The sequence below is a fragment of the Salmo trutta genome, chromosome 8 (genome assembly GCF_901001165.1).
Source record: "Salmo trutta chromosome 8, fSalTru1.1, whole genome shotgun sequence".
In the NCBI taxonomy this organism is placed as follows: Eukaryota; Metazoa; Chordata; class Actinopteri; order Salmoniformes; family Salmonidae; genus Salmo; species Salmo trutta.
The window spans coordinates 32497293-32521326 of record NC_042964.1 but is presented as its reverse complement, the minus strand read 5'-3'; the positions used below and the strand labels follow the sequence as shown (position 1 = coordinate 32521326).

The 24034-nt window shown below is 40.6% G+C and overlaps 1 protein-coding gene across 12 annotated transcripts in view; it reads right to left on the bottom strand.

The window, feature by feature from the left end:
* The window catches only part of foxp2 (forkhead box P2), a 121770-nt gene extending 100543 nt beyond the window's left edge, over nucleotides 1–21227 (bottom strand). For all 12 annotated transcript variants that reach the window (XM_029760868.1, XM_029760875.1, XM_029760876.1 and 9 more), the window contains exons 1-3: nucleotides 20832–21227; nucleotides 11363–11442; nucleotides 6047–6100 (exon numbers count right to left, since the gene is read on the bottom strand). The gene's annotated coding sequence lies outside the window, so the exon portion shown is untranslated. The remainder of the gene's footprint in view (nucleotides 1–6046; nucleotides 6101–11362; nucleotides 11443–20831) is intronic.
* Nucleotides 21228–24034: the final 2807 nt, after the last annotated feature.

Below are 24034 nucleotides of genomic sequence, written 5' to 3'. Positions count from 1 at the left end.
CTCTTTTCAAGCCCCGATCAAATGATCATAATGAACAAAGCAGTTGGCTTGTTGCCTCTGTAGTAAAATCTTTTGCAATGGCTGTGACTGGGGCTTGATTTGAAGCAAGGAAAAATAGCTTGTGAAATAGCGTTATCTGCAGGATCTTAACTTGAAGAGCAAACACGACGCTACATTTTGATGCCAACTTTGTAATCTTAATAATCTTTGTTAAGTTTTCTTTAATGTTTCAAAACAAAAGCGCGTTACACTTTGGACTGCTACTGACGTATAAGATCAAAATGAAAGATGTAAACCTGGCGGTGTTGGTGAATAATTACTCAATTTGGATTAGTATAAAACAACGTTAGCATAATATACAAAATGTGAAACTGAACACATGTATTATCATTTACATTTATATGAACCTTCTTTGTGGCCAATTATTCCAATAATCTGAGTCTTACAACCCCACAGGAGGCCGGAATCCTTCAGACTCCTTTGCTTCAAAGCTTTAAAAATGTATGATTCTTAAAAACCAATTGCTGCTAATAATGTATTTATTCCATGACATAATTTACTCAATGTTTTCACTTTGGTTTCTGCGCTGCACATATATTGATTTATGACTATATTTAAGGAGTTAGGAGGGCACATATATTCATAAAACACGTACATTCTATCAACATGATTGGTCAACATTGTGTTGACACATCTCCACCTATCTTAATTTAAAGGAAGCAGATAGCAAAAGATAACAACAGAGGCTTTGTATACGTTTCGAAAAAAACGACCGCGTTTCCTGAAGGTTGCGACGATAACACACAGGTTCAAACTGTCGAGGTAATCAACATTAGACCTGCCGCAAAGAACGTGAAACTATGTGAAACCAATTCATTGGACACGATCACCTGCAACTGAAGCCACTCGTAATTCTTTCCACCTGAAATAACGAGTTCAAACCGATGTCAAGCCGCTCTGATGTCATGCCTTCGGAGGCTTTTGTTTCACAATAATCTCAGGCACTTGGAAACGTGCCATCAGTCTGGGCTTCCGCACCCAGGCTCTTTCCAAATTAAGCAGGAGGGAAAGAATGACATGTGAAACACTAGATGTGTCTCGTTTATAAAAAACAAATTAAGATTGTGCATACAATATCCGCAATCAGTCATGTCCAAAGTACTTAGCAAGCAGGGACCAACGCATGCTGAATGGGGAGGTGGACTTAAGTCCTATAGTTTATGCTATGAGTAGTCTATAAGGGGCCACAACCCCCAGTGTGATCTGCTCAGCCTTTGAGACATTTAGAGAGACACTGACTGGCTGACTGACCAGCCGCCCGCCAGGGCTGCATCCGTGGCCATTCACTCTGTTGATTAGCATACCCCCTTCCTCTCCTCTCTGGATCAATAATCTCATTGAGTCGGTGTGTCTTCTCCATCAGGAGTGATGGCAGCTAGGTAGAGACACCCCCCTTTTGTAGCTCTATTCTCATGGCGACTGTCCACTCCAGACAAACACTCCTCTACACTCTATCTATTCTAGACTCCTCTTCTTCTTTTCTTTCTGGGTCCTCATTACTCCTCTTCTGAACAGGCAGGAGGAGAGGCAAATAAACCTTGTAACAAACAAAACGGATCGAAAAGGTAAGGAGATAACATATCAGCGCCAAGGTCTTTCTTGATAAAACAGATTTGAAGTTAGATGTTTTTTTTTAATAAGTCTACCTTGTTAGACTTTTGAAACTGAAGGAACATACTGTGGAGAAGCAATAGGTTACACATGGTGTGCTTGCACCAAGTGAAGGACAAGGGGAAGGTTGAAAATATATGTATCAGGTGTGAATATATATTTCCTGTGAGGCAAAGTACAATTCCAGAATCTTATTTAAAAAACTCCAACTCCTAATCCAACCAAAGAGTTGTAAAGAGTAGGACGTGGGTCCACTCTTGGTCCAATTTGCTCACAGCATGACACTATCAGACCCCAAACCAAACCTCATTAAACTGGAATATGGAAACTTGGGGAAGTTCCAAAACTTTTTTTCCCTCCAAGTGGGAAGACAAAACAGTGAACCATAAAGAGAGGAATATAAGAAGGAAGGGAAGAAGGGGAGGCAGGCAGATCGTTGGGAGGACTGGAGAGTGAGAAAGTGAACGTTTGATGAGTAATACTTTTTTGTTGTAGACGGGGCTTAACTTTGAAATATTCCGGGGTGTTTCTGAATGGGGGATTGACCAATGACCTGATCCAGCCACACACTGGGCGCCGGGGTTAATGGTGGATAAAGATTAGAAAAACGGGCGCTAGCCTGATCTCCATCCCCATCCCCTCCAATCCCAAATCAGACCCACAATGGAGCCTGCCAACAGGGACGACTCAAGTCCCTTTGATTCTTCTCCTTCCCCAGTAGTCAGGGTGTCCAGGGTAAAGACCCGTGGAGGTTACCCTCTCCTACTCAGGGGGAAGCCAGCCGGGCTCCTTGGCTCAGAAAACCCTTTAGGGTTTTGGAAATGAAATGACAGAAGCTCTGATCTATAACAAGAAATCAATTTCAAATTGGAAGTCTCAGGAAAAGCCATCCGTCTGGGGCCTGCTTCTTTAAACTAGCCAGAGATATGCTTTAATTGCTGTAGATTGTATATATGTGTACATTCACAGTAATGCGAAAGTTAGGTCAATTATACTTCTTTGGGATGATTAGAGTACTTCTGTTCCAGAACAGATATACTTTAAGAGTTCATCTTTGAAGATTTAAATGGGATACTCAACAAATTAAAAACTAATATTCAAATCTCTTTTAGGTGGAAGAGGGAAGGGAATCTCGGTTCTGCTTAGTCTTGTGAAGATGTGACTCTTGGGATGTGGGCTGGGGCTGCGGCCTACAGCTGAGCTGAACCACCCTAACCCAGCCTCTCGCCCCACTTGGCTCCTACAGTGAGGGAAAAAAGTATTTGATCCCCTGCTGATTTTGTACGTTTGCCCACTGACAAAGAAATGATCAGTCTATAATTTTAATCGTAGGTTTATTTGAACAGTGAGAGACAGAATAACAACAAAAAAATCCAGAAAAATGCATGTCAAAAATGTTATAAATTGATTTGCATTTTAATGAGGGAAATAAGTATTTGACCCCCTCTCAATCAGAAAGATTTCTGGCTCCCAGGTGTCTTTTATACAGGTAACGAGCTGAGATTAGGAGCACACTCTTATTAAAGGGAGTGCTCCTAATCTCACCTTGTTACCTGTATAAAAGACACCTGTCCACAGAAGCAATCAATCAATCAATCAGATTCCAAACTCTCCACCATGGCCAAGACCAAAGAGCTCTCCAAGGATGTCAGGGACTGTCACAAGGGTCGTTGAAAGGGGACCAAGGCGCAGCGTGTAAAGTGCTCATATTTATTTTATTTATGATAACACTTCAACAAAATAACAAACGACAGCCAACAGTTCCATCAGGTATGTATACATAACGGAAAACAACTACCCACAAACCCCAAAGGAAAACAGGCTGCCTAAGTATGGCTTCCAATCAGAGACAACGAAAGAAACCTGCCTCTGATTGGAAACCATACCCGGCCAAAACATGGAAAACAAAACATAGAAATAGAATACTAGAAAAACCCCACATATAAACAGAAAACCCAAAACCACCCAACACAACCACCTGTCACGCCCTGACCGCTCTACTATGGCAAATGACCACTTACAAGGGTCAGGACGTGACAGGGACAAGATTGTAGGCTGGAATGGGCTACAAGACCATCGCCAAGCAGCTTGGTGAGAAGGTGACAACAGTTGGTGCGGTTATTCGCAAATGGAAGAAACACAAAAGAACAGTCAATCTCCCTCGGCCTGGGGCTCCATGCAAGATCTCACCTCGTGGAGTTGCAATGATCATGGGAATGGTGAGGAATCAGCCCAGAACTACATGGGAGGATCTTGTCAATGATCTCAAGGCAGCTGGGACCATAGTCACCAAGAAAACAATGGTAACACACTACGCCATGAAGGACTGAAATCCTGCAGCACCCGCAAGGTCCCCCTGCTCAAGAAAGCACATATACATGCCCGTCTGAAGTTTGCCAATGAACATCTGAATGATTCAGAGGACAACTGGGTGAAAGTGTTGTGGTCAGATGAGACCAAAATGGAGCTCTTTGGCATCAACTCAACTCGCCGTGTTTGGAGGAGGAGGAATGCTGCCTATGACCCCAAGAACACCATCCCCACCGTCAAACATGGAGGTGGAAACATTATGCTTTGGGGGTGTTTTTCTGCTAAGGGGACAGGACAACTTCACCGCATCAAAGGGACGATGGAGGGGACCATGTACCATCAAATCTTGGGTGAGAACCTCCTTCCCTCAGCCAGGGCATTGAAAATGGGTCGTGGATGGGTATTCCAGCATGACAATGACCCAAAACACACGGCCAAGGCAACAAAGGAGTGGCTCAAGAAGGAGTGGCCTAGCCAGTCTCCAGACCTTAATCCCATAGAAAATCTGTGGAGGGAGCTGAAGGTTCGAGTTGCCAAACGTCAGCCTCGAAACCTTAATGACTTGGAGAAGATCTGCAAAGAGAGATGTGTGCAAACCTGGTGGCCAACTACAAGAAATGTCTGACCTCTGTGATTGCCAACAAGGGTTTTGCCACCAAGTACTAAGTCATGTTTTGCAGAGGGGTCAAATACTTATTTCCCTCATTAAAATGCTAATCATTATATTACATTTTCGACATGCGTTTTTCTGGATTTCTTTGTTGTTATGCTGTCTCTCACTGTTCAAATAAACCTACCATTAAAATTATAGACTGATCATTTCTTTGTCAGTGGGCAAACATACAAAATCAGCAGGGGATCAAATACTTATTTCCCTCACTGTAGCTGCCTCGCTTGAATCATACTTGGACCTCAAAAGACAAAACTCTGCAGCTGAATACGGAGATAAACAGATGTTCTTCCTCAGACTGGGTCAAAATATCAAAATAAACCAGTGGCCTGGATTCAGGAAATAACCTGATAAAGAGTAGTTCTCCTCCACAACATTGAAAAACAGATCAACACAAGCCCTGACTTTTTTTCACAGAATTATTGAAATTCGAAAGTTTATGGGGTGACTTCAATGAAAATACTTGAGAAATACCTGCAACATACATTTAATTACACTAATAATTGATAGTGGAGAAGTTATGGAGGGCTACAAACACAGAAGCCAGTACCTTTACACTTGATTTTACCTGCAAAGCAATTCACTTCAACTGTTCTGTGCTCACTGAACAATCACCCATTGTCAAGTTAGCATTCGATATCTATCTCCCATCCAATTACAGCTAAATTCCATTCCCTCATTCCCCTCACGATGATGAGGCTTCTCCTCCCCATCGCTACTGCAGTTTACCGTCTGGCAATGTTCTGTTCAGTCTGAGACACCACCTGTGTGTCTGTCTCAGTCTGGCTGCTGTGGGGACACATTAGTAATGACGCAGGCCTCCGCCGTAGTAGCAGTCACATAATCAGTGTGTGTCACACTTACTGTGCTGGCTGGGATTCTTTAGGCTCGTTTTGTACTGACTTGGTGACGACAAACTGCCTCAGTTATCACCTCTGGATGTCTCATAGAGAATCTCATTGGGAATCTAAGGGGCTACAGATACAGAAGCTGAGCGTCTCATAGAGGGGAATCGAAGAGGACTACAGAAGCTCTGAGTTGTGCAAACTGTGTGTGTGTTGCCACTTGGTGACGTTACAGTACTGTAGCATGCACACGCATCTCTCACTTGCTACTGTATGTAGAATTGTGCATGGAGGATTGACTTATAAACAGTGTCTCCCGATGATTCATGCATCGACACTTCTCAGTTTGAAGTTTTGAATGAGCTTCATCACTTTATAGGAGATGTCTTGCCTTGTACCTCAAGTCTCAAAAGACCAGTGTATGTGAATCCCTCGAGCTGATCTCAACATGAATCGGCAGTGGATGTGACTGTTCTGATCGGATGATAATCAGAACAAACACACAACACAGGGCATGCAGAAGATTTTTGTAAAAGACTGTATGACTCACCACTTTGGACTTCAGAATGTGGGTGCTCTTCTCACAGCCGTTGCATAATTCATCCTAAACAAATTAACATTTGTTATGAGCTAACATTCTGGTGTATATTCATCACCACCTTCATGCATGTACACATAATACATTCCAACACTTCAAGCTTCTTGGTGTTAATAAACTCTGTTCATTGTGATGTGTTAGGCCAGATCATTCTCAATTAAACATGGGTGTCTAAAAAAACTTTCCCAACATTCACTAAGAAGACTTTCAGATATCCTTCCTCCAAGTCCACATTGGTTGAATCTAATACATGTCATAACTTCAAAAGCTACAGTAGATTGGAAGTCTATGAAGTGTGAAGACCAAACAGGCACAACCTGAAAGGTTTCATTGCAGAGGTGGAATTCTATCATGGTGGACAGATGAAGATTTGTTATATTCTACGGCGGTAACTATGCCTCAGCTGGGCTATAGCAGTAACACTCCTGCCCAGGTACAAAAATTAAACACCTTTGTCCTTAAGATTAAAGGTGTCATGCCCATTGAAAATAAGGAGGCACAGGCAAGTTTCATCCATTTGTACACTGAAAAATTGAGAAATTATAGTTTATTTTATGCATAAGTCAAAGATTTGGCCATCAGTGGCCCCCTCGCAGAAAAAGTAATGCATGACGCCTCTGAGATTAATGATCTTGGATGGAAATATTAAGTATAGTTACTAGGGATGCACGATATATATCGATGAACATATCGGAATCGGCCGATATTAGCTAAAAATGCCAACATCAGTATCGGCCCAATGTCTAGTTTAACGCCGATGTCAAAAACCAATGTCAAAGCTGACGTGCATACCTATATAACGCAGGTACATGACGTAATGACGCCACATACAATTTTGCGCTACAACTGCAACACAGCATTCCTGACCTAGCCCACAATGTCTGCTGTGTGGATCGAGCAGTCAACAAGTCGAGCAGTCATTTGAAAGAGTAAAAAAAATTCTGCGAGTTAACTCAAAGGCCAAATCCATTAACGCCAAGATAATGGAATTCATTGCCCTTGACAAGCAACCGTTCTCTGTCGTGGGTGATGATGGCTTTCGAGACTGGTCGAGCACCGGTACACACTAACGTTACCAAGTGCGCTATTGTTCAGATGTTGCCCAACCGGAGTTACACAGTAATAGCGTCACTGCTATTAGCTTCACGACATACTATGGAACGCCGTTTGGGTCTTTGCGTGTCAAAAAAGATACACGTCAAATAACACTATTTGACAATAACACTATTTGACCCGTTAAATAAGCTTTTAATTTGACAAGTCAAATAACACAGTTCCATTATAAAATGTTGTGTGTTCTGAATTTGTACGTGCAAGCCAAGCGCAAAAGTCTGCAAACAAGCAAACACCGGCCATGAATGATTTACATTTACATTTTAGTCATTTAGCAGACGCTCTTATCCAGAGCGACTTACAGTAGTGAATGCATACATTTCATACATTTTTTCTCCGTACTGGTCCCCCGTGGGAATCGAACCCACAACCCTGGCATTGCAAACACCATGCTCTACCAACTGAGCCACACGGGACAATGATGTGTTTACAATACCGCGTTGGTAATAAAGCATTATTTGTTTGACCGCAACTTCTGGGGTAGCTACAGTGAGGGGAAAAAGTATTTGATCCCCTGCTGATTTTGTATGTTTGCACACTGACAAAGAAATGATCAGCCTATAATTTTAATGGTAGGTTTATTTGAACAATGAGAGACAGAATAACAACAAAGAAATCCAGAAAAACACATGTCGAAAATGTTATAAAATGATTTGCATTTTAATGAGGGAAATAAGTATTTGACCCCTCTGCAAAACATGACTTAGTACTTGGTGGCAAAACTCTTGTTGGCAATCACAGAGGTCAGATGTTTCTTGTAGTTGGCCACCAGGTTTGCACACATCTCAGGAGGGATTTTGTCCCACTCCTCTTTGCAGATCTTCTCCAAGTCATTAAGGTTTGACAACTCGAACCTTCAGCTCCCTCCACAGATTTTCTATGGGATTAAGGTCTGGAGACTGGCTAGGCCACTCCAGGACCTTAATGTGCTTCTTCTTGAGCCACTCCTTTGTTGCCTTGGCCATGTGTTTTGGGTCATTGTCATGCTGGAATACCCATCCACGACCCATTTTCAATGCCCTGGCTGAGGGAAGGAGGTTCTCACCCAAGAATTGAAGGTACTTGGCCCCGTCCATCGTCCCTTTGATGCGTTGAAGTTGTCCTGTCCCCTTAGCAGAAAAACACCCCCAAAGCATAATGTTTCCACCTCCATGTTTGACGGTGGGGATGATGTTCTTGAGCAGGGGGACCTTGCGGGCGCTGCAGGATTTCAGTCCTTCACGGCGTAGTGTGTTACCAATTGTTTTCTTGGTGACTATGGTCCCAGCTGCCTTGAGATAATTGACAAGATCCTCCCGTGTAGTTCTGGGCTGATTCCTCACCGTTCTCATGATCATTGCAACTCCACGAGGTGAGATCTTGCATGGAGCACCAGGCCGAGGGAGATTGACAGTTATTTTGTGTTTCTTCCATTTGCGAATAATCGCACCAACTGTTGTCACCTTCTCACCAAGCTGCTTGGCGATGGTCTTGTAGCCCATTCCAGCCTTGTGTAGCTCTACAATCTTGTCCCTGACATCCTTGGAGAGCTCTTTGATCTTGGCCATGGTGGAGAGTTTGGAATCTGATTGATTGATTACTTCTGTGGACAGGTGTCTTTTATACAGGTAACAAGCTGAGATTAGGAGCACTCCCTTTAAGAGTGTGCTCCTAATCTCAGCTCGTTACCTGTATAAAAGACACCTGGGAGCAAGAAATCTTTCTGATTGAGAGGGGGTCAAATACTTATTTCCCTCATTAAAATGCAAATCAATTTATAACATTTTTGACATGCGTTTTTCTGGATTTTTTGTTGTTATTCTGTCTCTCACTGTTCAAATAGACCTACGATTAAAATTATAGACTGATCATTTCTTTGTCAGTGGGCAAACGTACAAAATCAGCAGGGGATCAAATACTTTTTCCCCCTCACTGTAGCTAGCTTTAGCTTGGTACCTAGCTATCCCCAATACAACCTGCCTGAAAACAATGACCAGTAGAAACTGCAGTCAATTTCACTACTCTTAGCAATGATTTTGGAATCCTTGTGTGTATTAGCTAGGTAGCCACTTGATTTTCGACTTTTGAAATTGAACTTCAGTTCATGTAAATAAATAGCTAGTCTGCTACTTCACCCTGTTGTCCAAAGCTAACAGTATAAGCAGCCAGCTAGCTTCATCTGTCTAGTGAGGCTCGACCTGACCAGGGTATGTGTTGTGAAGCTAGCCACAATAAGGATTAGGCACAATAGTGGAATTTGCGGTTTGCCTTCAAAATAAAAGTACATTTTCGAAAGTGATGCTGAAGGTGATAATTGTTGGAATCCTGCCATATTTAGACTAGATAATGTTAAACAAGGTTGGAATGTGAAGCAAGGAAACAGGGTATCAGTCTACTCAGTGACACCCACAGAACACAACTGTGAAAAGTTTATGCAAATATTAGCGTTGTAGCTCTTATCATTGGACTGTGACTGTGTGAAATCACCTCCCCAGTCAGCCTATTGTGTGTATTGACATTAATATTGCACTGTACAGCTTTACCTAAGGATTGGGTATCAATGAAATGGGGTAACAGTCTACTCAATACCTAAAATATTTTTCCCCAACGTCCTCCTCAGAGTTATCAGACTCCAAAACATCCACGCAGTATTGTTTGTCCTCGGGAATAGTGTTCAACACACATAGGTTGACAATAAATGTGGCTCAATTCACAGTTGTTTCAGAGACTCGCAATAAGAGCTACGACGCTAAAGTTCTCTGGGTGTCACTGAGTTTACTGAGACCCCATGTCATTGATCCACAATCCATAGGTAAGGCTGTACAGTGAAATAAGTGTGCCACCAATGCAATTCTAAAATTTAAAACATCCAGTGTGATTTCAACAGATTTTTGTCAAACTAACAAATATTTGTCTTTTGTTGATTTTATATAACAACATTCCAACCTCGTTTAGCATGATCTATTCAATTATGGCATAATTCTACTATTTGTATGCATTTGCATCACTGTCAATGACATACTTTTATTTTGAAGGGTAACCGCAAAGTCCACTATTGTGGCTAATCCTTAAAGTGGCTAGCTTCACATAGATGGGTCCAACCACCATTAATCAAATAAGAATTGTCTTATAAATCAGGGTTATTTTAGATGATGACACCTAGCTATATAGTTAGCTAGCTAACTATATAGCTAGCTAACTATAGCTACTGAAACAGATTGTGTAGTTTTGCTATGTTTTTGGGGAAGAACATTGTTTGCATCCATGAGCTAGCTAGCTTTTTTTTATGACGAGCACTGTAGGTTCGCGAGACAACTTTACCAGCATCAGAGCATACGTATCGATGAATCGTTGTGACATATGAAATACGAGTGATAGTGTAATCAATGTGTAATAACTACGTGAAAAATGAATGAACTCGTTAAATTATTATGTGACATGCAGTCATATTCAGGTCCTGATTGGTCAACAAGCTTATATGACACGTCAAATAGTGTTATTTGACACGTCAAATAGTGTTTTTTGACATGCAAAGACCCAAACAGCGTTCCATAGAAATCCTGGTTGAGAATGAAACGACTGAACAAATGAACAACGAAACAGCACAGCAAGTAAGTGAAAGAAATAGGTTTTGATTATGTTTTACTGGTAATGGGGACATACGTAAATGCCAATAAAATAATAACTTTTTGGTCAGTGTGGTGTGTGTGTGTGTAACCTTTATTTAACTAGGCCAGTCAGTTAAGAACAAATTCTTATTTACAATGACAGCCTACTCAGGCCAAACCTGGACGACGCTGGGCCAATTGTGCGCAACCCTATGGGATTCCCAATCAAGGCCGGATGTGATACAGCCTGGATTCGAACCAGGGACTGTAGTGACGCCTCTTGCACTGAGATGCAATGCCTTAGACCGCTGCGTCCGTGTGTGTGTTAACTATTTAACTGTACTAGAATGCTTAAAAGGCCGCAAAAATGTTAAATATCGGTTATCGGTATCAGGTTTTTTTGGCGAGGAAAATATCAGATATCGGTATCGGCTAAAAATGTCATATCGGTGCATCACTAATAGTTACACAGTTACACACAGCACGTTACAATTGTCCAATTCAGCCTTATCAGTCCAAAGGCTGAAAACCTTTGACAGGACATGAAAGGCTGTGTTGTAGTACTTACCCTGAGGGTGAAAACGTGTGGTTGTTGTCCGTCTGTCTCAGGATGGGAAGGACTCCAGTCCAGAGATGTCTGTAGAGGATCTGCAGAGGGAGAGCAGATTAGAGAGAAATCATTACTCAAAAGCATGTTCCCATACAGTAAAACATTATCAACCAAGTTTCCAATTCACAAAGTAAATTGTAAATGGGCCCCCCCCCCCCCCCATGGTGCTGAAAGGCTGTATAGGATAGGATAAATGTGGGTAGGTTTTCTTTCACATTAGTGTGTGTGTGTGTGTGTGTGTGTGTGTGTGTGTGTGTGTGTGTGTGTGTGTGTGTGTGTGTGTGTGTGTGTGTGTGTGTGTGCATGTGTGTGTGTGTGTGTGTTTCTGTGTGTGTGTTTCTGTGTGTGTGTGTGTGTGTGTGTGTGTGTGTGTGTGTGTGTGTGTGTGTGTGTGTGTGTGTGTGTGTGTGTGTGTGTGTGCTTATGTGTGCACAGGTGTGTGGCTGTGCAAGAAAGATGAGGGGTGATCGTCTGAATTTAGGTAATGTACAGTACACATATAAGAAATATATGTGAAGTGTTTTTTCCCCAAGTGAAAGGTTGCAGTGCCTTGAAGGCTCAAATGATCAACCAGTAAATGACAGGTTTTAACGATAATAATGTCATGTTCCATGTCCTTATGATACACCTATCTGCAATTCTGTATCAAACAATCCTCCATCATCAATATGTTATTTTCACATGCATCTTTCTAAAGTTTGCTATATTTTATTGCATTACCGTAAAAATTACAAACTGCAGCCACATAACCTCTCAGAAGCTTTTAATGCCTATACATCGTGTTTAAGCACTTGACCCCTCGCAACATTTGAATTCCCCTCGTCGTTGAGCGAGCGTTTTACAGGCAGCCTGTCTCTCTCTGATACTTAAGACACATGGACTAATGGCCTAGCCTGGACGTTCCTGTAGATTTTTCTTTCTTTTTTTCCTTCCCAAATTCCAATGACCCCTGTAGGCAACCAGCAACTGCTGAATCCAGTAGAATGTGCTCTCTGAACTGTACAAAAAAGCCCTCAGCCCAAAGAGCACCGTGGAAAACAAAACCTGCCAAGTGTCATTATTTTTACTGTTTGAGTTTGGGGAAAGAAGTGTTGCACAGTGCACACACAGATTGCCATGTAACATTTATGCAGTGGGAAAAGGATACAAATCTCCCCTTCCATCTACTGTACTGTCTATTGCAAAAATAGGCATGGTGATGTTTCTGTTAGCGTACACAATCATCTATTCTAGTACTGATGTACTTCAAAAGAAAATACTATACTGTTTAGTACTAGCATGAAGGCTAAGTAAACATGTAGTAAAGGACTAATAACACACCACCAAATCTGCATCAAACACTTAGCTATATTTGTGTGAATAAACGTTCAAGTAAAATGCCTTATAAGTTGGATAAAAACATAATTTTGAGTTAATGTTCCATTCATCCAAAATGACTTGCTGAGTTTACTTCAATACAGCGTTGGTCTGTGAAGATGTAATACTCTATTCAGAGGAAAAGCAACAAGAATGCTATTAGTCTGTGTGACCTCCAATTCAAGAGATTTACAAATATCACACATATCTTTATGCTTAGCCTAAACACAAAAAAAATGATCTTTAAATTCTATCAATGTATAAATACAGGCTGCATTCAAGCGGCCTAATAATACCATAGGCTGTTATTTACATAAAGCGCTGCACTTAGTCAAGATAAACTATTTAAAATGGAGGGCAGAAATATCTCCACAGCAGCTATACAAGGGTCTGGGGATGAAAGAGGGACATTATGCTAACAAGTCAGATTACTGTACACAATAATTTTATCTTTAACGTAAATACCATCCTTGTGTTACGGCGGTGGGGGGGCGTTATGAAAAGTCACCGGCAATAATATTTTCTACAGGGAACCAAATGGTCCTTATCGGTGTTAGGCGAGCAATTTAGGCCCCCGAACAAAGATGAGTCTTCAAACTCATTCTATTCATCACCGGACATGTAATTACCCTGGGCTCGCAGTCTAGACGTTACCGCTTTCACAGAATTTAAGACCCCATCTCTCTGCAACGCCACCGCCACAGAGCACGCCGCTCTCTCTCCTCTCACCCTCCCCGAGCACCGGCGAACGTTAAATCTGCCAGCAGATAAATTAACGAAGAACGCAATAAAACGGACACAATGAGAAGAACTTTATCCTCCCTGCTGCTAAATGAGATTTCTTTGAAATGCAGATCAGTGGAGCTAGATTACTGAGTTTTAGCTGCTGTCAACATCATAACAAAATACAAATGTGATTGTTCGGCCGGGGCCTTATCTCCTTGCTTCCATCTGCTGCCTCGTTATTTACTCTCCTTGATTTACTATGCAGATCTAAATAAGTCGCATCAAAAGGAGGGCTTACTGCACAATGGATTCTTAAGCTTCTACATCAAGGTATTTGAAACCGTAGTCACATAAAAAGGCTGCCCATCAAAGGCCCATCTCTAATGAACTCCTGTATCAGAGGGGGTTTGTGCCTGTTTTTAATGCTGCCTGTCTGGCTGCTTGTGTGAAGGGAAATAGGAAGTGCTACAAATCAGAACAACCCACAGCTATTGGAGGAGTGGCTCTGTAGGGCCACATTAGACCAGCTCACTGCATGGGGCCAATACAACCCCAGGTCTGTCAAGACTACTGGAGACAGTGGAATAGAGTGGGATAGAATAGAATATATTCTATTACACATTGGCTTCACAGTATCAACATCAGCAACACTTCAACATTAAGTGCCTCAAATACCTCATTATCACCAGAGAATGGAGGACAGATGGAAAGACAAGGCAATAAACATTGTTTCTGGACGCATGTCAGTCCATTTCTCTCAAGGAGCATAACATCCAAACGCAAGAATGAGCCATATCAAGTTCCCTGCTCTAATTCTGCACAGAGAAACACTAATCTTCCAAGCTTTCGAACAACGTTCAGGCAATAACCTTTAATTTCATGGCGCATTTGTTACATTCAGCCACACAGACCAGATTATAAACGAAACCTTCAAGACTTCGTGAAAAAGAACTGCATTAAAAAGATCACAATCTTTATTCCCGTCTCGGTTTTAATGTCGGGATCCAGCAAGCATGCGGTTTAGTTTACCAAAGAACAATTAGCCCCTGAGTCCAAGCAGACCCTGGCACATGTGGTTGAGAGGCAAGAGCCACAGGGGCACACCAGATGATGGGTGGGTTGGGAGGGAAGCGTGTGGCGCGTGGCAGCCACGCGTGTGCCTGTCATTGGCTCCTGGGCATGTCCTGCCTCACCGCTACTCTCACAGGGAGAGAGAGCGACAGAGACAGAGAACGAGAGAGAAGAGAGAGAACGCCTTCTCTTCCCTGTCCAGTAGTCTCTGGGACCCACTCCATTCTCTTCGGAATTGCAGGCAACCTTCCAGATAGAGAGCTTACAACATCGGAGGCATCCTATGGCTTCCCTACAGAAACCCTCCATCCCTCGTTCTCTCTCTTGGTATTTTCCCTTTTCTCTTTGTCCCGTGCCAAGTGGGCCCAGTGCCAGTCGCATTTGCAACCACGAGGGACCACTACCTTTTTTTCTTGTCTAATGAAATGACAAAACAACAGATTTACATATGCAGAAACAGGTGTTGTAACAGGTTTGACTCCTCTTGACCTAAACCATGTTAGAAGGAAAAGAATGCACAAAAAAAAGTTTATTAGCAACAGCTGCCCGAAGGTATTTAGGCTCTGATGGGCACTCAAGTCTACACCATCTGCCTTGCTGGTTGCCAGAAGTGACAATCGAAATCAAAAACCCACCCATCAAATATCATAAAAATAAACCATTGTGTTGCCGCACCCATATGTTGTGGCCATTTCTTTTATAAAAGTGGCTGAATGAAGGCTCATGGCCCTGTCGTCCAGGGAAACCCTACAAGCCACACAGTAGCCCGTAATTACTCTCAACCAATCCCCTCTGTTCTAACCAGAGCACTGCGTCAGCATCTCACATCATCATGTCCAAGTCCATCCCTCTGAAATTACAGGAAATAAAACTATGGCGCTATGACAAAAGGACTAGGCCTACTGTCCAAGTACAAGTTTGAGGAAACTCTATAGCGGGCAAAATGTTTGTATGAAGTGTTACTAATAGCTAGCTAGTAAATAGCTTATAAGCTTGTAATGTCACCTCTGTGTTATACATTGGCAAGTCATTAAAGTATTCATACTATTAGAATGTGCTAATAGGACTCTTAGAGAAATTTATGATCTAATCAACTAGCCAACATGCAGTAGACATTATAATGTGGCCATGATATCAAAAACACAACAACAAATAGCTAGGCATATTTCAGAAAATTGCCTCCCTTTTATATCACTGTAAAATATCATAGCCAAGAATGTCATTTTTGTCCTTTAAAGTGTGTCCATGTATTTCTGAAAAGACAAAAGCTGTAAAAGCCTTATTGTTTTTTTTCCCTGGCTGTTTTTATGTTGACGAGCCAGCGAGACAGAAGGAACAAACCTGAGACAGTCGTGACCCTGCCAGAGTGTTGTAACTTGTTCTAGAGCAACGCCGGCAGAAGGCAGCACCATATGCCCCCAGCCCCGAGCTTGATGCTCTTTCTGCAGCCTAATGTGCCTGTCAAAAAGCATTACCCTCACAAATCCTGTGTTTTTACAACATGTTTGAAATAAACAGTTTTTTTGCCATCTTTCTCTCTCCAACAGAATTGTCCACAGAGACACACAGCACCAATGAGAGGAAGGTCAGTGTTTGTTTGTGTTCCTGCTGTTTGAGCAGCACATGCCTGCTTCAAATCAATACTAGCCATTCCCTCCCTTTTTCCTAGAACTTCAATGAGGCCCAGATGTTTAAAAAGCCATGTTAATTTTACCAACAATATAATCAGATTGTAAGATGAAGCTAGCACTCAGATCTAGACATGACTTATTCCACAATTTTGTGAACGTGACCTGTTTCTCAATTAACCGTTTAACAATTGTAGAGTTAGGACAATAGCCCTGCTATTTCTCAATCTGTCTGATGTGAGTAGTTGTTTGCAGTGATACAGACAGGCTTGTGGCAGATTTCGCCTGAGTGATGGTGACCTTGCCATTCACTATGAGTGACCATCCATCTTTGGTTCAGGGCAAGACCCTGCAACCAACACATTCTTTCACACCAGCCCAGTACACTGTCCCTTCTTTCTCCATCCAACCGTGACTTAAAGAAACGCAAACGCTGTCATTCCTTTACACTGCTGTGACCATAGCATAGAGCGGGGATGGGCAACTCCAGTCCTCGGGGGCCTGATTGGTGTCACACTTTTGCCCCAGCCCCAGCTAACGCACCTGACTCCGATAATCAACAAATCATGATCTTCAGTTTAAAATGCAATTCGTTTAATCAGTTGTGTTTGCTAGGGATGGGGAAAAAGTGTGACACCACTCTGGGCCACTGAGGACTGTCATCCCTGTTATTTAGAGTAAATAAGTGTTGGCTGCACAAAACAGGGGAAAATGTGAACAGGAAGTGATCCAAAACGATCAAATCTATTCTCGTTTGGCAATCAAACCACTAAAAGAGACATCGCACAATTTCATAGATAATGCAGGTTGAAACGCAGCAAGTGCACGTATTAGGTAGAACTAATGGCCTTTTAAAGGGTCAACCGGTGGATCAATTGTCAAGGTCTAGGTCATGATCAAGCATCTACTGCTAGGCCTTAGCCGATACAGCAGGACTGCATTGGTAGACTGCAATGGTAACAATGCTTTGTTGGTTAGTGGTAAAGCAAGTCTGTTTACATCAGTCACAGGTCTGGCTGCAGTTTGCAGGTTCTATTCTTTGTCAAAGTACAGGAGTCGTTATGAGGTTTTGGGAACCCGCTGAACCTGCAGTTCACATGTTTTTAGTCATTTGTTTGTAGTGCAACAACCCTGAGATCGTGGCATGGTGACGTACAAGGTGATATTTAGAAGCCTTGCTATCTTAGAAACATGGCATTTAGGACTGTTATACATAAATATAAATATTGGCAAGTGTTTCAAACTGACAAGTGAGAACGGTTACCAGCATCCCATCGTTCTAAAATGAGTCATAACGCAATGAGCAACGAGACACTCCTCCAAACTTGTCCGGAAAGTAAAGTAAATGCTCAGCGTAAAAATAAACACGTCGGGGTTGAGACTTGTTTCAAAGACAACACTTAACACAGCCTTAAGTCTTGAGTCAGACTGCAATCTCAGTTTAATCCATATCCCCTGACCCCACCCAAAACAGCTTTTCTTGGCCAAAAGTCACAGTGTTTCTTACCCACAACAGCAGAAAGTCCAGCTTATAGAAGTGACCCAGAGCGTAACTAAAAAAAGTCTGAGCTCTCTGCCTCTTAGTTACTGCGGCACACAAAACACCATTACCATTACGTAGATTATTACAGTGCCTGGGGGCCTCTTAAGCATGTTATATACTCTTTTATCTTAAGAAGTCAATCTCTTCTAGGCTGACAGCTAGCAGCATATGATCCAGGTAAACAAATACTTTTTCGCAGCACAAAAGTGCCATTAAAGGCCAAAACTGTCAAAACAAATTCCATTCTTACTGAAGGGAGGGAGGGAGGGAGAAAAAAAAGACTTGATCACCTCTGGTTGCTTTAACTTGCATGGAGGTTGTCATGGAAACATTTCTATGGAGTTAACAGGATAAAAACAGAAAGCTTTCCAGTTTAATTGCCATTAGACTTAGAGAGCAGAGTTGACTTGCCCATACATTAAAACACAGACAGAGTACAGGGCTCATATATAGACAAATGCAACTATGGTGCTCCACCCTTTTGTTGTTCCTTTTTCCCCCAAAAAACAGAGCAACACCTCTAAGGTTGAGCAAGCAGACAGTTTTATAAAAAAGAACATGTTGGGTGGTGGTATGATACAAAAGCTAAGAGAGAGGCTGGAGTTCAGTTAAATGAAAAAGTAGGTATTTGTTTCAAAGTTGCTATGTAATACATTTAAATAAAACAATATGTACTTTATTTAAAACACAGACTGCACAACATGACATGTCCTTTGAATGATTTAAATGAAGACTCAATATACATGCAAAACAGAACAAGTCATCTACTATTTCTCAGTTACTAGCATACATCATGCATTAACCTGTGACTGGTTGGCTGAAATCTTAAACTTAAAGGTGCAATATGCAGAAATCACTCCGCCATTTCTTGTTTGCTAAAATTCTAATAGTTCACCTAATTACAGCTTATGTGACAAAACAACATTGTATAGTGTAGATTGTAGAGAATCATTGTACCATCTAAACCACTGTGGAATATATTTTCAATAACCAAAAATATAGTATTTTCAGCTGTTTGAAGCTGGTGTACAAAACCGAAAGTAAAAGATGCAAACGCGAACAGATCTACCGCTTTTTAGACTTGCTTTCAATGAGAATGACAGATCTATAACTCACATTTCTATGTGGTTTTTGTCAGGTTGCCCAAAAAGTTATATATGGCAGCTTCAATTTTGATAAATGATTAAAAGGTATGATAAACGTATACTTATTAATCCTTGGAAGGACATTCATTTTCATATTACCATAATGTAGCAGCAAACCACAAAATGATAAATGCAGCAATCAGAAAATGGATGCAGAGTGGCACAATAATAAGTGCTGCGTGCTACTAATGCTGGCCAGATACCATTTGTCCACATTCAACCATATAGCCTTGACGCAGACAGCAGAGTGAAATATTAGGTTACTTTCCCAAATGTAAACTTCAACAACAAACTAAAAAGCACTGAAACAGGGCCTCTATAGCTACAGACTTATATAGTTCCTACCAGGCAATGATTACAGAGGTTCCAAACAAGGGGCTGATAGGGTATGGTCCTAAAATATTTCCCAACGGGCGTTGAAGGGCAAAAGTGGAGTGATGAAACAGTGGAGCACACCTGCATTTCAGGCTGGGGAACACCTGTGCACCCACGGCTTGAACAAAAGGGTTCAGTCCTGTTAATGCCACCAGGGGTGAAAACTGATCCAAGGGCATGCGTAGGGGTGCAGCACCGAGGGAACCTTGTTAGCGTTTCTATAAGAAAAAAAGCTACACCTAGGCTATCGATTTAGGCGCAGTGCTAACTAAAGTAGTGAGGTGCTTTAGTGTTTTTAGGGAGGCCCATAACCGATGTGTCGAAACCCATCGTCCAAACTACAAGTCCGTCACGTTCATTAAGAACTATGAGGATAATGCTGAAACTGGTCTCTCGTTTTATACCTGGACTATGAAGATATGGAATATGCTGTAGCTAGGAATGGAGCGAGAATGTAAACGGTAAGGTGTTAACCATTGATCTTCATCATCATCCCCATCAACAACTAGCTATACTATTATACGTTTGCTTTCCTTTTAAGCATTGGTAGTCTGAGCAGCAACAGTAGTAACATAGTAGTAACTGTAGTGTAAAAGGAACAGCAGATAATAGTAATGTAGTAAAGTAAGTTACTGTAATAGTACTATAGTAGTATTAGGCATAGGTGATGATAATCGTAAGAATTGTGGCACAACTGATAACGACACTACAAAAATGTGTCATTACCCCAGATAGTAAACTAGATTGCAATACATTATTATCAATGAATATAATAGCATAACTTTTAGTTTTAGAGAAAATACTTTCCCAATAATTGCATATTAATATGATAGTGGTGAATGCTGTACTTTCCAAATTATAATTGGAACAATGGGCAAAAATAAATGTATCTGCATTTCAAACTTTGATTGTCACATTTAAATGAGAATACTTTGAGATTCCATTCCAGTGAATGAATGTGACTATGACTATTACATACATTTTTTTATTAACTCGCCTAACCTATAGGATATTTTATGAGTAGATCAAAAACATCAGAATACGTTAATGCATCTCTGAATTGGTAGGCTACTTTCAACTGGTTGCCTACAACTATTCTATCTGACTTTTCAACCTACGCAAAAATGTTGTTCATAACGTTTTATTGTTTTTAAGTGCTAATGGAAATACGTAGGTCCATCTTTGATATACTGAAATGAAAGATGCATAGGATACATTGTTGCATATCGGCTTCAGCGAGTCAGTGGTCATCTATAGAAGAGTTCTATCCTCCCTATTGGATGCACACGCCGGACAGTGTTGCGTGAGGGTCCTTGGCAACGACAAAAGCACAGCCGACTATTGGGTGACGTACACGACAAGAAACAAACATGAAATATGTAATATATATATATATATATATATATATATATATATATATACACATATGCAATATATAGTTGTTGGGATGATTTGAAGTTGTTCACAATCATCCGCACAAACTATGGCTTCATAAGTTCAGTTAGTAGACAGCAATAATCGATATAGAGTATCAGTGAAACTCAAGAGGGTGGAAAGAAATAAACACTTTGGTTCAAACTTACCAAAACGCAGCGTTATTTCCTATAGGAAAACAAGAGCCTCCAGGTGAGAAGAAGTCGGTGTACGTTCAGCTTCAAGAAATCTTCACACGTGACTGTACAAGTAACCACAAAGTAGAAAAAATGAACAACAAGCCGTAGAGTAAATACAAGCTCAAATATTCCTCCGTTGGCTCTGCACTCAGAGATACAAGCGTTGTCTTGCGCTCCTGCTGTCTTCAGTCAATGCTGCTGTTATTACTAATGTAACAGAAAAAGCAGTACACTGAGTCCTGTTTGAATGCTCTCGCATGACGCGTAATGCGAAGAAGTAGCTTGTTTTTGCAATGCGATTCAATACATCAAGATGTATTCCACGAACTATTTTGGACTAGCTTATTAGAATGCAGCCCCAGGGGAGGCACTTACCCGGAGTTGAATCTTGTTATTTTTCGGAGTGCTACGACCCCATGTGACGTCATGTCCACCTGCTATGTAAACAAAAAAACTATTTGCAAGTTATATGTATGTTCCTTTTTGGAAGTCAAAGATAAGCAGACAGTCCCATTTCCATATAAATCGTGTTCCAGGTGAAGCCAGCTCCGAGATCTATACAGTTGGCCACTGGAGAAAGACAATAGTGTGAAAAATGAAATATTTTAATATCCTAATAAGGTGTAATCTATTCTAAAATAAACATATGCATTGTTACTTGTAGACTAACCTACTGGTCTTAAACAGATATGAATCGATGTGAGCATCAACACGGATGTTTATTTGGAAGGTATGTGCACACCATGGAAATAAATTATGTAGACAACAAACAGCAATTACTAAAACGTTTAGTGCACATTTACTAACTAATCAGTCCCAAATAAGGGTGTATATTGGTAATGTCAGTGCAAAGAAAATGCATTAGCAAAAATATATAGCCTAACGGTTTGTTATAATATTTTTGTTCATTTAACTCTTTTGAAAGGAGAATTTATATAGGCCCACTGTTTACTATATTTTCATGTGCAGAATAAATATGTTAAAATAGGCTATGATTCATGATGAGATTAGACAAACACACAAACTCATCAGAATAAGCTATACATATAATGTTGGAATGTAAATGGTGACGACGTTTGATCGTTTGATCTATTGATGTGTGATCAATATACTTAATAGTCATCTTTGTGCCATTGCAGTTTGATCAGACTTGTTTGTAAACATTTCAAATTGGACCAGTGCTAGCCATCAATATATTAAGAAATATCTTAATGTTTTAAACCTTTATAAATGTTAAAGCTATTTGCTATAACGCATTGTCTGCTCCTCACTGCAATGAACCTACATTGACCGGTGTGGACCGGAGAAATTGACGTTCAAGGTCTGACCTGCTGTATGTTACGTTTATTTACTCTCCCTATAGATAACATATTGGGTGAAAATTGTTTGTTTTTACCTATACAGGAAAAACACATTTTCCTTAATGCACGTATATATATTTTAAATGATAAAGTCGGCGTAATGAAACTGAAACAAATTTGTATTGATTAAAAGCTTGATTGAAATCATTTGCATCCGTTTTTATGTGTAAAAAGAAGGTATATTAATTTCAATGTGTCGTTCAAACCTCTGCTTTGTTTAAATGTCAGGGATATGCTTTTAGTATTTTATTGTTCCGTTTTGTTATGCACAAAAAAATGAACAATACTCTTACTTTAAAAACAAATATTACATATCATTGTCAAACTTGTAAACAATTTCAAACTTGCAATTCACACCAGTTAATCTGCATGTGCAGATATGAGAAATATATAAAAGGGAATAGTGTACATTCAAAATGATATAAATTCATTTAGATTTTATAAACGGTATCAACGATTAAGATTAAAATCTTTAAATTGTTTAAAATACAATATATTTTTCGTAAAAGATCCAATTCCATGACATTTTTGAATATTCTAAGTGAGATTGAGCATTCCATCATAATTTCTATAAATAGGAGGAAAGAACATTTTGGATGTCATAAAGTATAACAAAAAAAACGTATACATTTATTTGTGGAAAATGGTACTTTGCTGTCACCTACTGGTAATGTAGTGTATTCCATTCACACAGGTCACAGGTATGTACTGCATGTCTTATAATAGGATAGTAAATGTGTGTTGTTTATTTAGCTATTATTGACTTTACCTAACCTAATGCATTTGATGATGTTGAAATGCATATGAGCGATAAAAAGTAATATATGTTGAGGTCAGACATGGTGTGCTGAATAGATGACCTCATGCCGTATCAAAGTACTTGGGCATGGATGAAATCCGCTTTGGTCATACACTGCCATCTACTGATCTGATTATTCAGTACAGTAAATATCATACTCATGTCAGTTTCATGACATTTTATGTAGAAATACCAATGCACTGTTTTGTTGTAATGTTAAAAACAAAACCTGCAAATTCAAGACTAAAAAAATCCATCTAGCCCCAGTAAGAACCTTGCACAAAGAATCCATTGAGAGTGAAACTGGTCTACATACCTGGGCTGTATTGTATAACTAGGCCTACAGCCTGTTGAAAGGGGTATGTTAGATTTACAGGTATACTTACATCTCCTATCTGACAAGATTCAAGGAAGGAAAATGTCATTTTACAAAGTAGATGTTACTCTTACATCACAATCAGAGAGGTGATTGTTTGAGAGCCAGGGAGAGCTTGGCTACTGTACAATCATTTACCCTGAATTTGCTTTATTTTCTAAGTCCTATCTCCTTGTCCTCACTAACCTGAGACTTGGGGAATTATAGTAGCACGATGGCAAGAGGGTATAGGACAGGTCAGGAATCCATTGTTGAGGATTGGCTCCACTTTTGATCCATGACTGGAGGACTTTATCGACACTTGCAAGTGACCTGCACGCAACATTTGCGGTCTGAGGAACCAAAAAACACCGTCCACTGTCGGTAATTGAAAGCAAATTCATCTCGTTCTGTCATTTAATATATCTGCACAGATGAGTTCAATATACATTTTTGCCTCAGTCTTAAATTTGTTATATTGTTTTTGTTATTACTGGTATATTTCTTTATTGCAACAGATATGAGAGATGTTATGTTGGGACAGATGCCTGCAGGGGCCAGACTAGCATATTATATGAGACCTATTAATAGGCCTGGCTTACACCACAATATTCAGCTGTAACTGGACCCCATATGTCAAGTCACGTCCTCTCGAGTG